The sequence below is a fragment of the Lolium rigidum genome, chromosome 1 (genome assembly GCF_022539505.1).
Source record: "Lolium rigidum isolate FL_2022 chromosome 1, APGP_CSIRO_Lrig_0.1, whole genome shotgun sequence".
Classification (NCBI taxonomy): Eukaryota; Viridiplantae; Streptophyta; class Magnoliopsida; order Poales; family Poaceae; genus Lolium; species Lolium rigidum.
In genome coordinates, this window is record NC_061508.1 from 338,755,506 (window position 1) to 338,771,987 (window position 16,482).

At 44.8% G+C, this 16,482-nt stretch overlaps 1 non-coding gene across 1 annotated transcript; it reads right to left on the reverse strand.

Moving 5' to 3' along the window:
* Positions 1–15,743: 15,743 nt before the first annotated feature.
* Positions 15,744–15,815, reverse strand: TRNAQ-CUG. The gene has a single exon. It is a non-coding gene; the product is annotated as a tRNA-Gln (tRNA).
* Positions 15,816–16,482: the final 667 nt, after the last annotated feature.

Sequence of the window (16,482 nt, forward strand, 5' to 3'; positions counted from 1 at the left end):
ACCTTATTTATTTGGTTTGCGGGGGGCCGTTCTGACTGCAAACCATGTATATCACGTACTAATAACAAACTTGGTAGTCCCATCAACAAAACCACAACCTAGGAGACAGTGATAATAGATAATCATATAATGGTTATTTAAATACTTTACTATTTATGGGGCCTGCACTCTTAGGGCTGCTACATGTGTGTAGAAGCATCTTTAATGGGGCGACGCACGTCCGACGCTGAAAGTGATCGCGCGTTCGTTTCGTCGGCTCACGGACATAAAAATGGTTGTTTTTTACCGCGTGTCTGTTTGCACCTGGGGTACACCCAACGAGCTGATGCATTTGGCCCGCGGACACGAATTTGATGTTTAAATAGGAAAAAATAAACAGGTTCAAAGTACTCAGTTATTACATCTAAATATCTGCATGAAAATGAGGTGATATTGACGATTACGCAATGTCTTCATGGCCAGCCAATGCTCACTGATGCTCAATCAAATCTTTTTGGAGGCGCTTGGATATATTCTCGTCAGTGATTTCAACATTCATATGCAAATACTGCGGCTAGATTGATGCCCCAGAGCATTGCGGCCATTAGAACGCTCGTCCTCAACGATCATGTTATGCATGATCACATGTCATTACCTCATGCATGGTCTTCTGCGACCATATTCTTGCCGGGTGACGGACAATTTTCCACCGAGGTTGGAGCACACCAAAATCCCTGCTACACATCTTTCCTAGCAGCTTCTTGCATCGTGACAAACCTCTTTGTTTTTTTGTGTTTGGATTACGGACAGTCATCACCAGTGTGGCCTAGTTAGGATAGATGTCATGAACAAGATAATATGGCGTGTCATATTTATTTCCATTGATCTCGTAGCTCACCTGAGGAGTTTTGCCTTGCATAAACCTGTTGAAAACAGGAGAGCGATGCAACATATTGATGTCATTGTTGGAATCGGTCATGCCAAAGAATGAATGCCAAATCCATAAATCTTGAGATATCACTGCTTCAAGAATTACATTGCATCCCTCCGCATGGTCGCTGTACTAACCCTGCCATCCAAATGTGAAGTTCCTCCACTCCCAGTGCATGCAATCTATGCAACCAATCATGCCTCCGAACCCTCTAGACTCGTTGATACACAATAGTCGCATTGTGTCCTCAACTGTTGGCTCCTCAAGTAATATTATTCGAACACGGCAATCACAGCTCGGAAAAATCAGTACATGGCTTCATGGCAGGTGCTCTCACCCATTCGAAGATACTCATCGAATATATCAGCAACCATTCCATACGATAGTATTTAAATAGTTGCGGAACATTTTTAGTAAGAAGTGAAGCCTAGCGTACCTGTGACATCGGGCATGCATTGTAAGTACGGGTCATAGTCTTTGATGCCCGTAGAATAACCATAAACAGGTCCCTTGACATCATGTGCCGCCGTCGGAACAATTTTTCCGGGAACACCAGATCGGTGCGGTCGAAGTAGTCCTTGCGGAGCCGGAGGTGCCATTCCACTCATGTTGCGTGGCAGGTTTTTTGAGCGGCCCTTCACATAGCCCAGTATACCGGCGTCTGCCTGGCATTGTGTTGGTGGAGGATGGAGGCCGCAGAATAAGCCATGGTCTACGTCATCGTCTCGGACTCGTCGTCGGAAGAGGAGTCAATGGCCTCATTGCGGAACTTTTCGAGCGACTTCCTCATGTCCATATGCGTGGGTAGCAACTAAGGATCAATGGTTGCCCACAATAGCACCCAAAAAATGAATTAGAAACCTACCAGCGCAATTGACCAAACATGTCCTGAACGGTGAGACCGTCCAGCGCAACCGGCAGATGTTTAGCTCCCAAAGACGCGATAGATGCGGCCAAGAATCTACCCCGACTCCGATCATGTTCTCCGGCCCGGCGAGACCCAAACAGACGGCGTGTACTACGGCGGTACGACAGGGTGGGGTTGAGGTGGCGGCGGCGCACTAGGGCAGCAAAGAAGGGGAATAGGAGAAAATCCGCGCGGTCGGTTTTGTTGTCCCTGACCTGCTTGACCGGGTTAAAATACAAGGATACTCGGTGCTGATTTATATCTGATAGTTTGCATTCCATTCAAAAGATAATCTAATAGTTTTGCAATGGTGGAACGGTCAACTCTAGTGTCCACTATGACCGATTCATTCGTTCCCTGTTAAAATCCTTGTGTCCCCTGAGATTGATTTTATTCGTTCTTCTTTATTTTCCTGTTGCCTTTATAACAGATTGGATGGGTGAATTCCTTGAATGTTTGTAGAGAAAGGAAGAGAAAACTGGAATGCAGCTCCAGGATGGACAAGTTAATAACACTAGTGGTTGGGGCGCCCCATGGGGCGCCTCCTCACCGGTCAGGTGCAGTCCAATTAACGGCCAAATCTTTTCATTTAGTTCCGGTCAACTCAAGTCATCTTGGACACACAACAATCTCAAATCAACGTGTTTTTCCTACCTCACCAATAACTGAGATTGAGGCTGCGCTTGGTTTCTGATTGATTTCCATAATATGTAACTTAAAAAACTCGTTTATAGCAATGAGTACCAGAAAACAACCGTGCACATTTGATTTTTCTTGACGAAAATACAAAAGGTGACTGATACATGTAAGGATCATTACACGGTTCACTTTACATACAAATTTGAAACGATGCTTGAAAAAAAACAGTCCTTAACTCACAACCAGGTAGAAACCTCGTCATAGGAAAATCCAGTGTTCAGATGAAGCTACGCCGACTTCTTTTCGTGTCATCCTAATGATGAGCTCAATGCTTTTCGTGGCACTGCCTAGAAAAATCTCTTTGTTTGTTTATGTAAATCTTAGCCGTGCAAATCCCAATTTGTTTTCCAAAGCATGGCTCCTGGTATCATAGGAATAAATTTGTTTATGCACATAGATATATTGTCACTCTAGAACTGCAGTCATATCATACTAAGTGGAGAGAAAACAGAGGCCAAGGTCAACGCACAAAGTACTACAGGTTACACGGGAGTTTGGATGCATTGGTCGATGATACAAAGAGCAAGCTAAGTATTTGCAAATTCCTTTTTTTTTTTTTTGCGGGCAAGTATTTGCAAATTCCAAATAGGATTGGGATCTAATGATACCATTCGGACATTCTGACTGCCTTGAAAGATCTTTAGTAACTAAATGAAGATATCCATTGCCGCATATATAAGATACCTGGTAAGGCAAAAGATCCTGTCCTCACTTGTCAATGGAGAGAATCACCGATGGTGGCATCTCCAGGCTCCAAGTGTGTCACTCAAGTCTAGCTCTGCCAATAACTGGAGATTTTGCCTCCTGTTAATTAGTACGAATCTGCACTCTTAACCAAGAAAGCATTAAAACAAATCTTTTTTCTACTGAAAGAAAAAGGCATTTACAAGTGAAATAAATATATTTGGGCGTGTGTGTATAACCCATGTTTGACGACTACCAAAAGCCATGACCTGTATGCAGCTAACCAGGTTTTTCTAGGCAACAAGGAAGGGTGGATCTTTGTGATCGGGAAGATGATGCACTGTCATTCCCCGATGGAAGAAAGATTATAATCTTTTTCTTAAGAAATAGTTACAAATCAAGCTGATTGCAAGTGGACATTTTTAATTAGCTAATCCGATGATTTTTGCAGCTCTGGAAACATAATCAAATTGTAGAAAAAAAGGGTGGCAAATTGTCAAATCCCCTGAAAGCATAGCAAGAGGTCATTTAGTCAGCACGAAAGTGGGTCAAAACAACACATCCATGGCATTCCTGCATTAGCGAGATGGTTGTAGGAAACCAGAATAATGTGAATCATTTTTAATACCAGTGCTGGGACCTATCGACTATTTTTCCTAAGAAAAAATCCAGACTGGAGTCTTGGCCCTCCTAACCATCCATTACCAATGAAGCAATAGGCAATATCTATATAATGGTATAAAAGATCTACTGGCAGAATTTCTTACCAGCATTGTCAAAATTGCATCTCTTCTTACCCCGAGCAAAGGTCCTATTGCTAAAGCAGAGTTCGCCAACATTGCTAGCCTGTCGATGCCAAGGCCCTATTCAAAGGTTCCACACAATTATTTCGCACAAGCCACATAATTTAATAATAAATGACAAATAGTTGAGTGAAAACTTGTCAGATATAAAATTACACCACGAGAAAAAACAATTGAAGAAAATTTTAAGGATCATACCATTCCAGAAGAAGGTGGCATCCCTATATTCTAAAGAAGTCAGTAAATATTCATCCAAGGAAACTTCATACGAATACTCGTCACCACCCCCCTTACCCTTGGCAAATTTAACCTTCTTACCCATTGCAGCATGTCTAGCTTTACTCTATTTTATTTGATTTTCAAAACAACTTCTCTGCCACAGAAAATGATGTGATCTTTACAATCTAGAATAGTGAAACAAATTTATACACAACTGGAGACATGGATGTACATCAATTAGCTACACGCCTACACCAAACTTGCCTTGTTATTCAGGAGTATACTTTCTCTAGGGTGCACCGTATATATTTTTCATTACAAATGTTCTATGTGTACAAAAGTTTGGGGAAATTTGGCAACAGTGAGGGACTTACGGATCAACATTCCATTTAATAGAATGAAGTTCTTCTCACTCAAGAATACTTCTGTGCTAACGTGAAGGAGAATAATATGGAATCTCAAAAAGAAAACATAATGCAGTGCATATCAAAATCGATGGAAAGTCATGCAAATGGTGTAAGATGGGATCATTTTAATAGAATATCATTGGATTTATTCCAAGGATACATCTGTATGCCACTGAAAACTGATCCAAACACTCCCACCATTGCCATTAAGTCAATTCTATCATTCTTTTTCACCAGATACTCCTGAAATATTAAGGAGAAAATTTAATGTCAACAACAAACAAGCGATCAAATAATTTTTAGATGCAAATAGAACAAACTAAACTGAAGTTGTCAGTTTCCATTTCATACAAAGGTTAGTTACTCGCCGAACATGTGACAGGTAGTACATTATACTGACAAAAAAAACTCATGGAATAACCCATGCACCATGGACAGTGGCCTTACAGCTTTGCCTAGATCCACCCCAAATCTGGTGATGAAACAGTTATCTTGCCAGCGACACGAGAGATTGCCTCTATTGCTCCTTTCTAACCATATTTAAGAAAAACATAGGGAAAGTCGGTGCGAAGAACAAATTCAGAAAATGAACTCATATCCATGGTTATAATGAAATAAACTCTGATCCAATGTAACACTCACACTGGATTGCTGTTTCAAATCACCTTTCCCCATTATTCAATTTGCTCCATAGCTGGAGAGCTGGAGATCACACGGCAAACGCAAGAACTGAAACATTACTGCAGCCAAGCTAATCTTCTACAATCAGATAAAGGTACCAGATATCGTTGTACCTCTTTGGCTGCAGCTGAGGAGGAGCCCGGGCGTTGGATGAACGTTGATAGCTACCTTGACAAGGTCAATCTGCTTTTGTGCGGCCATCTCTGAGTTTCCACATCTGAATCCTAGAACCAAATTCCTAGAACTGGTCAGCATAAGATCCAAGGCCGAAAATATACGCCAAGAAACAAAAAAATGTAGCACTACAATCCAGAATCGGGACATCTATTGGCTGCTCCCTTCCGAGGCCGAGGAGCTCGATGCCGCCTGGTTCTCCATGCAGCCCTCGTGCTCCGCCTCCGCCATGGCTCCCATCTACCACCGCCTCATCACCGCGGCACCCTAGCAGGACAAAATCACCCTTGCGAAGGCCATGAGGCCGGGGAGGTAGAGGGCGACGACGGCAAAAGCGGTGAGGTGGGTGAGGCGTAGCTTTGCCGACGGGCATGGGGGAGGCCGCACTGACCACCGCTCGCCGTTCCCCGCCGCCGGCTGCAGGCTCGTCATGGTACTTCCGATAGCCGCCGCCGACAGGAAGAGAGGGACCCCTTTCAGTTCGGCCCTCGCGTCGTCCGCTCCAGGGCGACTCGAGGGCGACTAGGGTTTCCGCCGCCAGCCTCCTCTCCCACCCTCCCCTCGTCTCGCCGCTACCCGAGGAGGTCGCTGGGCAAAGCCCAGGTCGTCTCCGGTGAAGGTGGCGGCGAGGATCTGCCGCCCTACTGCTCTGGTGGGGGGTTTTCGGAAGCCAAGGCGGCGGCCTCGGGAGGAGAGGCGGCGTCGACTAGGTCGGCTAGTGGCGTCCGCGGATGCTTGCCGTCGTCCTCGGCTGCAGGGGCAGCGAGGTGGCGGAGGGTGGCGGTCGTGGCGTGGTGGCTGCTCCGGCACTATCCTCGTCAGATCTGAAGGTCAGCCTCCTTTCCCCCCTTTTTTTGCTTTCTCCCCCACCCAGATCCGGTCGCCGATGTCCTTGGGGTGCTGGCTCCGGTGGTGGTGGGGTGCTGGTGGTGCGAGATCAGGACCGGGAGAAACCCCTGGCCGGCTGGCCTGACCACGGCGGTGGCGACGCTCTCGGGCGCCGCGCTCCCTCTTGAGGCACCGTTGAGGTCCTGATTTCCCCACCCTGGCCCTTGTTCCCGGGTGAAAACCCAAAATCCGTCGGATTGGGCAGCGGCGGCGTCATGGGCGTCGCTTCCTCCTTGGAGGCGTTGCCTGGGGAACGCAGGTGGCTGGTTGAGAGCCTTGAAGGTGGGTAGGTGGCTGGTGGTGGTGTTACAAGTGGTGCCGACTCCGGCGAGGTGATGGGTCCGTGGCTGATGTCTACGGGAGCTTCTATTCTTGTAGACAGTGTTGGGCCTCCAAGAGCAGAGGTTTGTAGAACAGCAGCAAGTTTCCCTTAAGTGGATTACCCAAGGTTTATCGAACTCAGGGAGGAAGAGGTCAAAGATATCCCTCTCAAGCAACCCTGTAATCGCAAAGCAAGAAGTCTCTTGTGTCCCCAACACACCAAATACACTTGTCAGGTGTATAGGTGCACTAGTTCGGCGAAGAGATAGTGAAATACAAGTAATATGGATGTATATGAGTGGTAATAGCAATCTGAATAAAATATGGCAGCGAGTAAACATGCAACGGAACGATAAGTAAACGGTGTTTGCGGTATTGGAAACAAGGCCTAGGGATCATACTTTCACTAGTGGACACTCTCAACATTGATCGCATAATAAATACTTCTTCTCATATGTGCTACATACACTCTTGTTTGATAATGAACATCATTCGTTGCGTAGGATTACACGAACCCTCAATGCCGGAGTTAACAAGCTCCACAACATTCGATATTCATGTTTAAGTAACCTTAGAGCATAATAGATCATTGCAAAATAAACCAAGAACTAACATAGCGCACGCACTGTCCACATTACACTATGAAGGAGGAATAGATCACATCAATACTATCATAATAACAATTAACTCCACGATACAAGAGATCATGATCATAGCCTACGACAAGAACCACACGGTGCACGCACTAATCACCTTTACACCATGCAGGAGGAATAGACTACTTTAATAACATCACATGAGTAGCACACAACTAGTAGCGATACAAAGCTCATCATATGGATCTCAATCATGTAAAGCAGCTCATGAGATCATTGTATTGAAGTACATAGGAGAGAGATTAACCACATAGCTACCGGTACAGCCCCAAGCCTCGATGGAGAACTACTCCCTCCTCATGGGAGCAGCAGCGTTGATGAAGATGGCGGTGGAGATGGCAGCGGTGTCGATGGAGAAGCCTTTCGGGGGCACTTCCCCGCTCCGGCAGGGTGCCGGAACAGAGACTCCTGTCCCCCAGATCTTGGCTTCGCGATGGCGGCGGCTCTGGAACTTTTCTCGTATCGTGGCTTCCCCCCGTAAGGGTTTTCGATGCAGGGGCTTTATATAGGCGAAAGGGCAGCGTCGGAGGGGCGAAGGGGCGACCACACCATAGGGTGGCGCGGGCCCAGCCCTGGCCGCGCCACCCTATCATCTGGGGCCCACAGGGCCCCCCCCGGCGGCTCTCGGGTGTTCTGGATGCTTCCGGGCAAAATAGGAACCTGGGCGTTGATTTCGTCCAATTCCGAGAATATTTCGTTACTAGGATTTCGAAACCAAAAACAGCAGAAAACGAGAACTGGCACTTCGGCATCTTGTTAATAGGTTAGTTCCAGAAAACGCATAAATATGACATATAATGTGTATAAAACATGTAGGTATTATCAATAAAGTAGCATGGAACATAAGAAATTATCGATACGTTGGAGACGTATCAGCATCCCCAAGCTTAGTTCTGCTCGTCCCGAGCAGGTAAAACGATAACAAAGATAATTTCTGAAGTGACATGCCATCATAACCTTGATCATACTATTGTAAGCATATGTAATGAATGCAGCGATCAAAACAATGGTAATGACATGAGTAAACAAATGAATCATAAAGCAAAGACTTTTCATGAATAGTACTTTCAAGACAAGCATCAATAAGTCTTGCATAAGAGTTAACTCATAAATCAATAAATCAAAGTAAAGGTATTGAAGCAACACAAAGGAAGATTAAGTTTCAGCGGCTGCTTTCAACTTATAACATGTATATCTCATGGATATTGTCAACATAAAGTAATATAACAAGTGCAATATGCAAGTATGTAGGAATCAATGCATAGTTCACACAAGTGTTTGCTTCTTAAGGTGGAGAGAGATAGGTAAACTGACTCAACAATAAAAGTAAAAGAATGGTCCTTCAAAGAGGAAAGCATCGATTGCTATATTTGTGCTAGAGCTTTGATTTTGAAAACATATAGAGAGCATAAAAGTAAAGTTTTGAGAGGTGTTTGTTGTTGTCAACGAATGGTAGCGGGTACTCTAACCCCCTTGCCAAACAAACCTTCAAAGAGCGGCTCCCATTTTATTTTATTTTTAGGTGGCACTCCTTCCAACCTTTCTTTCACAAACCATGGCTAACCGAATCCTCGGGTGCCTGCCAACAATCTCATACCATGAAGGAGTGCCTTTTTATTTTAGTTTTATTATGATGACACTCCTCCCCACCTTTGCTTTCTCAAGCCATGGCTAACCGAATCCTTCGGGTGCCGTCCAACAATCACATACCATAGAGGAGTGTCTATTTTTGTTAATTAATTTGGGACTCGGGAATCCCATTGCCAGCTCTTTTTGCAAAGTTATTGGATAAGCGGATGAAGCCACTAGTCCATTGGTGAAAGTTGCCCAACAAGATTGAAAGATAAACACCACATACTTTCTCATGAGCTATAAAACATTGACACAAATCTGAGGTGATACATTTTGAATTGTTTAAAGGTAGCACTCAAGCAATTTACTTTGGAATGGCGGAGAAATACCATGTAGTAGGTAGGTATGGTGGACACAAATGGCATGAATATTGGCTCAAGTATTTGGATGCATGAGAAGTATTCCCTCTCGATACAAGGTTTAGGCTAGCATGGTTATTTGAAGCAAACTCAAGGATGAACCGGTGCAGCAAAACTCACATAAAAGACATATTGTAAACATTATAAGACTTTACACCGTCTTCCTTGTTGTTCAAAACTCAATACTAGAAATTATCTAGACCTTAGAGAGACCAATTATGCAAACCAAATTTTAGCAAGCTCTATGTATTTCTTCATTAATAGGTGCAAAGTATATGATGCAAGAGCTTAAACATGAGCACAACAATTGCTAAGTATCACATTATCCAAGACATTTTACCAATTACTACATGTAGCATTTTTCCAATTCCAACCATATAACAATATAACGAAGAGGAAACTTTGCCATGAATATTATGAGCTAAGAACACATGTGTTCATACGAACCAGCGGAGCGTGTCTCTCTCCCACACAAGGATGAACTTATTCAGAGAACTAAGATAACAAAACAAAAACAAAAATAAAAGCACACAGACGCTCCAAGTAAAGTACATAAGATGTGACCGAATAAAAATATAGTTTCAAGAGAAGGAACCTGATACTTTGTCGATGAAGAAGGGGATGCCTTGGGCATCCCCAAGCTTAGATGCTTGATTCTTCTTGAAATATGCAGGGATGAACCACCGGGGCATCCCCAAGCTTAGACTTTTCATTCTTCTTGATCGTAGTATATCATCCTCCTCTCTTGACCCTTCCTTCACACCAAACTTCAAGCAAACTCATTAGAGGGTTAGTGCATAATCAAAAATTCACATGTTCAGAGGTGACACAAACATTTTTTTCACTTCTGGACATTGCATAAAGCTACTGGACATTAATGGATCAAAGAAATGAATCCAACATAGCAAAAGAAGCAATGCGAAATAAAAGACAGAATCTGTCAAAAACAGAACAGTCCGTAAAGACGAATTTAAAGCTGGCACCAGACTTGCTCAAATGGAAAAACTCAAAACTAATGAAAGTTGCGTACATATCTGAGGATCACGCTCGTAAATTGGCAGATTTTTTTGAATTTTCTACAGAGAACTGTGCCCAGATTCGTGACAGACAGCAATGCTGTTTCTGCGCAGCGATCCCAAATATAACATCAACTTTAACATAGAAACTTTACTTGGCACAAAAACATGATAAGAAGAGGTTGCTACAGTAGTAAACAACTTCCAAGACTCAACAAAACAAAAATTGCTGTAGTAAAATAAACACATGGGTTATCTCCCAAGAATTTCTTTCTTTATAGCCATTAAGATGGGCTCATCAGTTTTAATGATGCACTCGCAAGAAATAGAAGTTGAAGCAAAAGAGAGCATCAAGAGGCAAATTCAAAATACATTTAAGTCTAACATGCTTCCTATGCATAGGAATATTGTAAATAAACAAGTTCATGAAGAGCAAAGTAACAAGCATAGAAAGATAAAACAAGTGTAGCTTCAAAAATTTCAGCACATAGAGAGGTGTTTTAGTAACATGAAAATTTTTACAACCATATTTTCCTCTCTCATAATAACTTTCAGTAGCAACATGAGCAAACTCAACAATATAACTATCACATAAAGCATTCTTATCATGAGTCTCATGCATAGAATAATTACTACTCCCAACATAAGCATAGTCATTCTTATTAATTGTAGTGGGAGCAAATTCAACAAAGTAGCTATCAAATATAGGAGGTATATTGTAATCATAATCAAATTTATCCTCCATAACAGGTGGTAACAAAAGACTACTATCATTATAATCATCATAAATAGGAGGCAAAGTATCATCAAAGTAAATTTTCTCCTCAATGCTTGGGGGACTAAAAATATCATGCTCATCAAAGCCAGCTTCCCCAAGCTTAGAATTTTCCATATCATTAACAACAATGGTGTTCAAAGCATTCATATTAATATGTTCCATGGGTTTTTTAATTTTCGCATCAAACCATCCATGTCTTAAATCAGGAAATAGAATAAAAAGGTCATTGTTGTCCATTATGCCTAACTAGTGTAAACAAGAAACCAAATGTCGCAATTGCAGAGTCTAAAGGAAATAGCTTCGAGCACAAACACAATGGCGCCAGAAAAGTACTGTTACCTGGAACCGAAGTGTGAGTACCTTTTACCTTTCCTCCCCGGCAACGGCGCCAGAAAAGTGCTTGATGTCTACGGGAGCTTCTATTCTTGTAGACAGTGTTGGGCCTCCAAGAGCAGAGGTTTGTAGAACAGCGAGCAAGTTTCCCTTAAGTGGATTACCCAAGGTTTATCGAACTCGGGGAGGAAGAGGTCAAAGATATCCCTCTCAAGCAACCCCGTAATCGCAAAGCAAGAAGTCTCTTGTGTCCCCAACACACCAAATACACTTGTCGGTGTATAGGTGCACTAGTTCGGCGAAGAGATAGTGAAATACAAGTAATATGGATGTATATGAGTGGTAATAGCAATCTGAATAAAATATGGCAGCGAGTAAACATGCAACAGTAACGATAAGTAAACGGTGTTTGCGTATTGGAAACAAGGCCTAGGGATCATACTTTCACTAGTGGGCACTCTCAACATTGATCGCATAATAAATACTTCTTCTCATATGTGCTACATACACTCTTGTTTGATAATGAACATCATTCGTTGCGTAGGATTACACGAACCCTCAATGCCGGAGTTAACAAGCTCCACAACATTCGATATTCATGTTTAAGTAACCTTAGAGCATAATAGATCATTGCAAAATAAACCAAGAACTAACATAGCGCACGCACTGTCCACATTACACTATGAAGGAGGAATAGATCACATCAATACTATCATAATAACAATTAACTCCACGATCTACAAGAGATCATGATCATAGCCTACGACAAGAACCACACGGTGCACGCACTAATCACCTTTACACCATGCAGGAGGAATAGACTACTTTAATAACATCACATGAGTAGCACACAACTAGTAGCGATACAAAGCTCATCATATGGATCTCAATCATGTAAAGCAGCTCATGAGATCATTGTATTGAAGTACATAGGAGAGAGATTAACCACATAGCTACCGGTACAGCCCCAAGCCTCGATGGAGAACTACTCCCTCCTCATGGGAGCAAGCAGCGTTGATGAAGATGGCGGTGGAGATGGCAGCGGTGTCGATGGAGAAGCCTTCCGGGGGCACTTCCCCGCTCCGGCAGGGTGCCGGAACAGAGACTCCTGTCCCCCAGATCTTGGCTTCGCGATGGCGGCGGCTCTGGAACTTTTCTCGTATCGTGGCTTCCCCCCGTAAGGGTTTTCGATGCAGGGGCTTTATATAGGCGAAAGGGCAGCGTCGGAGGGGCGAAGGGGCGACCACACCATAGGGTGGCGCGGGCCCAGCCCGGCCGCGCCACCCTATCATCCGGGCCCACAGGGCCCCCTCCGGCGGCTCTCGGGTGTTCCGGATGCTTCCGGGCAAAATAGGAACCCGGGCGTTGATTTCGTCCAATTCCGAGAATATTTCGTTACTAGGATTTCGAAACCAAAAACAGCAGAAAACGGAACTGGCACTTCGGCATCTTGTTAATAGGTTAGTTCCAGAAAACGCATAAATATGACATATAATGTGTATAAAACATGTAGGTATTATCAATAAAGTAGCATGGAACATAAGAAATTATCGATACGTTGGAGACGTATCAGTGGCCGTATCCCTGTGGGAGTGTTCTCTGCACCGCCTTGTGCTGCTGTTCGCCGGCGGGGTCGGCGCCCTCGATCCTGGGCGGGAGGGGAAAAGGGTTCCCCTCCCCTGCAACGCGATCGCCCGCGGGTGTGGAAGGATCGAGCTTTAGCGCCGCCGTCGGTTCTCGCTCGCCCTCGCCGTTCTAGTTGGTGTCTCGCTCCTTCTTCGGCGATCGCGACTCCGGCTTACGCTCCTCGGAGGTGGCAGTTCATGTTCATCTTGGTGTGTTGGCTTCGGTGAGGTAGCCCCGGTTTCTGCTTTGGGTGTGGGCGGTACCCTCCACAGCTCGGGGTGAGCGCTTCCGGCGCCTGACGGTGCGGCGTCCTTCGAGCCAGGACGAGAGGGAAGGGTCCCTCTTCGGCGTCGGACAAGGATGGTTCTACCTCTTCCCCAACCTGCAGGCATGTTGGTCTTTCCTCGAGGCGGCCGGCAGCTCCTTCGACGCTGCATTGCCTACTCCATGGGGTCTTCGCGTGGAGGACTTCGACTTCGACAAGCTGTTCTTTTTTTCCTATTCTTGCGCTTGTGCTGTTTTGTGGTCTTGTAAGCTATTTTCAGCATTCTTGTATCAGACTCTGGCCGACTGTGGCTTTATTAATTTAAAGCTGGGCACTTTAGTGCCTTTTATCTAAAAAAAAAAGAGAGGGACGGAAAAGAAAACAGGGTTCAGGAGGTGGAGTACCAAAGTTCGGCATTCTTTTCTTGTCGCTCGCGTGCAGTACGTGCAGTACAAATGGACGACACAGTAGTACAAGTCCAAAGGGGTCTTTTTTTGCGCGGCACAGACCACAGAGGTCCTTTTCCATGGCAGATGGGTCTTTTAGCGTACGAGATGGCCGCACTTACTTGTACTCAGGCCCAGTTCTTTTGGAGCTTCTCAATGGCTTAGAGGTGAAAATAAGCTAAAGCCCAAAAGAACTCGATTTTAAGCCGTTGTGGGGAACAGCCGGCTTCGGCCATTCCTGTGTAGTGGGGGAAAGCCACCCTACCCCAGCTTTTCACAGCTTCCCGAGCTCCACCAAATCGTTATATAAGTATACCCCTATTTGCTACTCTATTTACGTCAAAATGCCACCACGCTGGAGCGAAAGGTTATCTTTATCTCTGTATACATCCAAACCGCGCAGGACCGCACGCCCCATCGACCTCCCACTCGCAACAGCCTCCCACGCATCTCCGCCGCCGCCGGACCTGGCTGCTCCGGCCTGCCGCCTCCGCACGCCGTCCGTCGCCAAGTAGATCCCCATCTCTCCCCGCATCCATTCCATGGAGCAAAGCTATCCTGCGGCAACCCCCTGTGCGTTCTTCGGCCCATCGAGCGGAGCTCGAGCTCGCCGGCCGACCCTCCCTCCGCTGCGGCCTAGGACGCTGCGACTCCGGCCCCTCGCTGCTGCTCCCTCGTCCGTCCTCCTCAAGCCGGAGTCCCGCCTCACCTCGTTGGCCTGGATCCAGGCGAGGTCGAGCTCGCCGGCCAGGTGGCCATGTAGTGATGTACTGATGCTGTCCACCAGCGCTACCTCCTCCGTCCGTCCTTCTCTGCACTTATCGAGCAGGGTCAAGCAACATGCCAGCTTAGGTTGTAATTCAGAAATTGGATAAATTCAGCTTAGGTCGTAGTTGTATGTACGCACGGCTCCTGTTGTGATGATCTGTTCAACTATTGTATGACAACCAACATTTGTATTTGCGCATCAGATGTATGCAATTGAGATTTTTTGTTAGTTTTTGGAGTGTTCAATTTTCCCCTGTAGTTTTAGGCTAAATAGTTGAGTACAAAATATTCAGGGGCATTACAGAACTTTTACCAGACAACTTAGATATTAAGCCGAGACAATGAAAGCCCAAAAGAACTGGAGGTCAGTTTCTGCTGAGCTTATTTTCACAACCGTTTATGTGGACAGCTCAAGCCAGAGTGGCTTATGCACAAGCCGTAGCCGAAAAGAACTGGGCCTCAATACCACTGTACTTTAGCATGTGCTTTTCGAGAATATATGATATGTTTAAGTTGAGCTATATGATTTGCCAGGCTGTGCCGCGTGCTCTGTGTTAATACATGGACCTAAGAACCAAATTTAGATTCATTTTTTCACTAGCCTTTTTGTGCTTAATACGTTGTCGTGTGCCGTTCCTGTAGTAGTTTCTGTACGAAACTATGAAACTGTACTACCACGTGAATCCGGAAAATCTTAGCATCATAGCGAATGCACGTCGCTGTGCAAAGCAAGATTGTGCAGGGCCGCAGATTTCAGGTAGAGCGTCGCCGCAAAGTAAACATGGTTTCACTTACTGTTTTGACATTTCATTACCGCCGTATGATTTCTGGAACGTAGCAGGTAAATCAGCGGTGTAGAGGATGATCCAAAGGTGTAAATCACAGTGCACGAGGGAGAAGGCAGTTCAGACGGACGGTTTCCCTTATAAACTGTTCAACTTCTTTTTCGATTTAATCAATAAAAAAGCTATTGGCTAGGTTCAAAAAGAGTTGTTGTACCCGGCCTGAAGCACTTGCTTGCTCTTGGCGAAGAAAACTATAATATGCAGTTCTCTACCTAGCCCGTCTGTTATGCGTATGAAAAAAATTAGAGAGAAGGCAGAAAACTGCTCTGCCTTTTTACAGAGAAAGCTCCGAAAAAAAAAAAGAACAATCGATTCGTCGAAAAAAAAGGTCCCACCGAGACTTGAACTCGGGTTACAAGATTCAGAGTCTTGTGTCCTAACCACTAGACCATGGGACCATCTGTGAGAAAATGTTTTTGTTCTGATATAGATTAAAACCAAAGCGCAATTGTTTGTGTCCCACTCAGATAAGTCCAGCAAGGCACAAAACTATTCGGCGCTTGATTGCACTCTACTACGCGCCAACGCGACCACCTAGCAGACAAAACGATGCTAAACTGTCAAACTGAGATGTCTTTGTTTTCTCTCCTTCACAGCTCGAGAGACCCATCCCGCGACGCGATTATGTTTACAAAGTTTTATTTGCAGTTATTTTATCAAGGGCCCTCTGAGAAATGACTTTCTACCATGCAAGCTAGTGTACTGTGTTTCAACAAGTTTCGTTGTGTTCCAAATTTAGGCCTAAAATGGCTTGATCCGCACTCGACGGTTCGTTTGAGCTAGGCTACTAGGTTGGTATTTTGATGTCCTCTTAGGGTATCTTCGGCGGCCCGATGCATTTTTGTGTCCGCGAGCGTCCGTTTTCGTCGCGTGGTGGACGCGAGAAAAAACGTTTCTATCCGCGCGTCCGTTTGCGTCTGGGGGTGGCTCTAGCGGCCCGACGTATTTCCGCGTTTGCATGAATTATGAAGTTTGCAAACAATAAAATAAAGAGTTTCAACGAAGTCATAGTTATTAGATTCAAATTTTGAAAAGTCTACATGCAAATAAGATAGTATTCCTCTA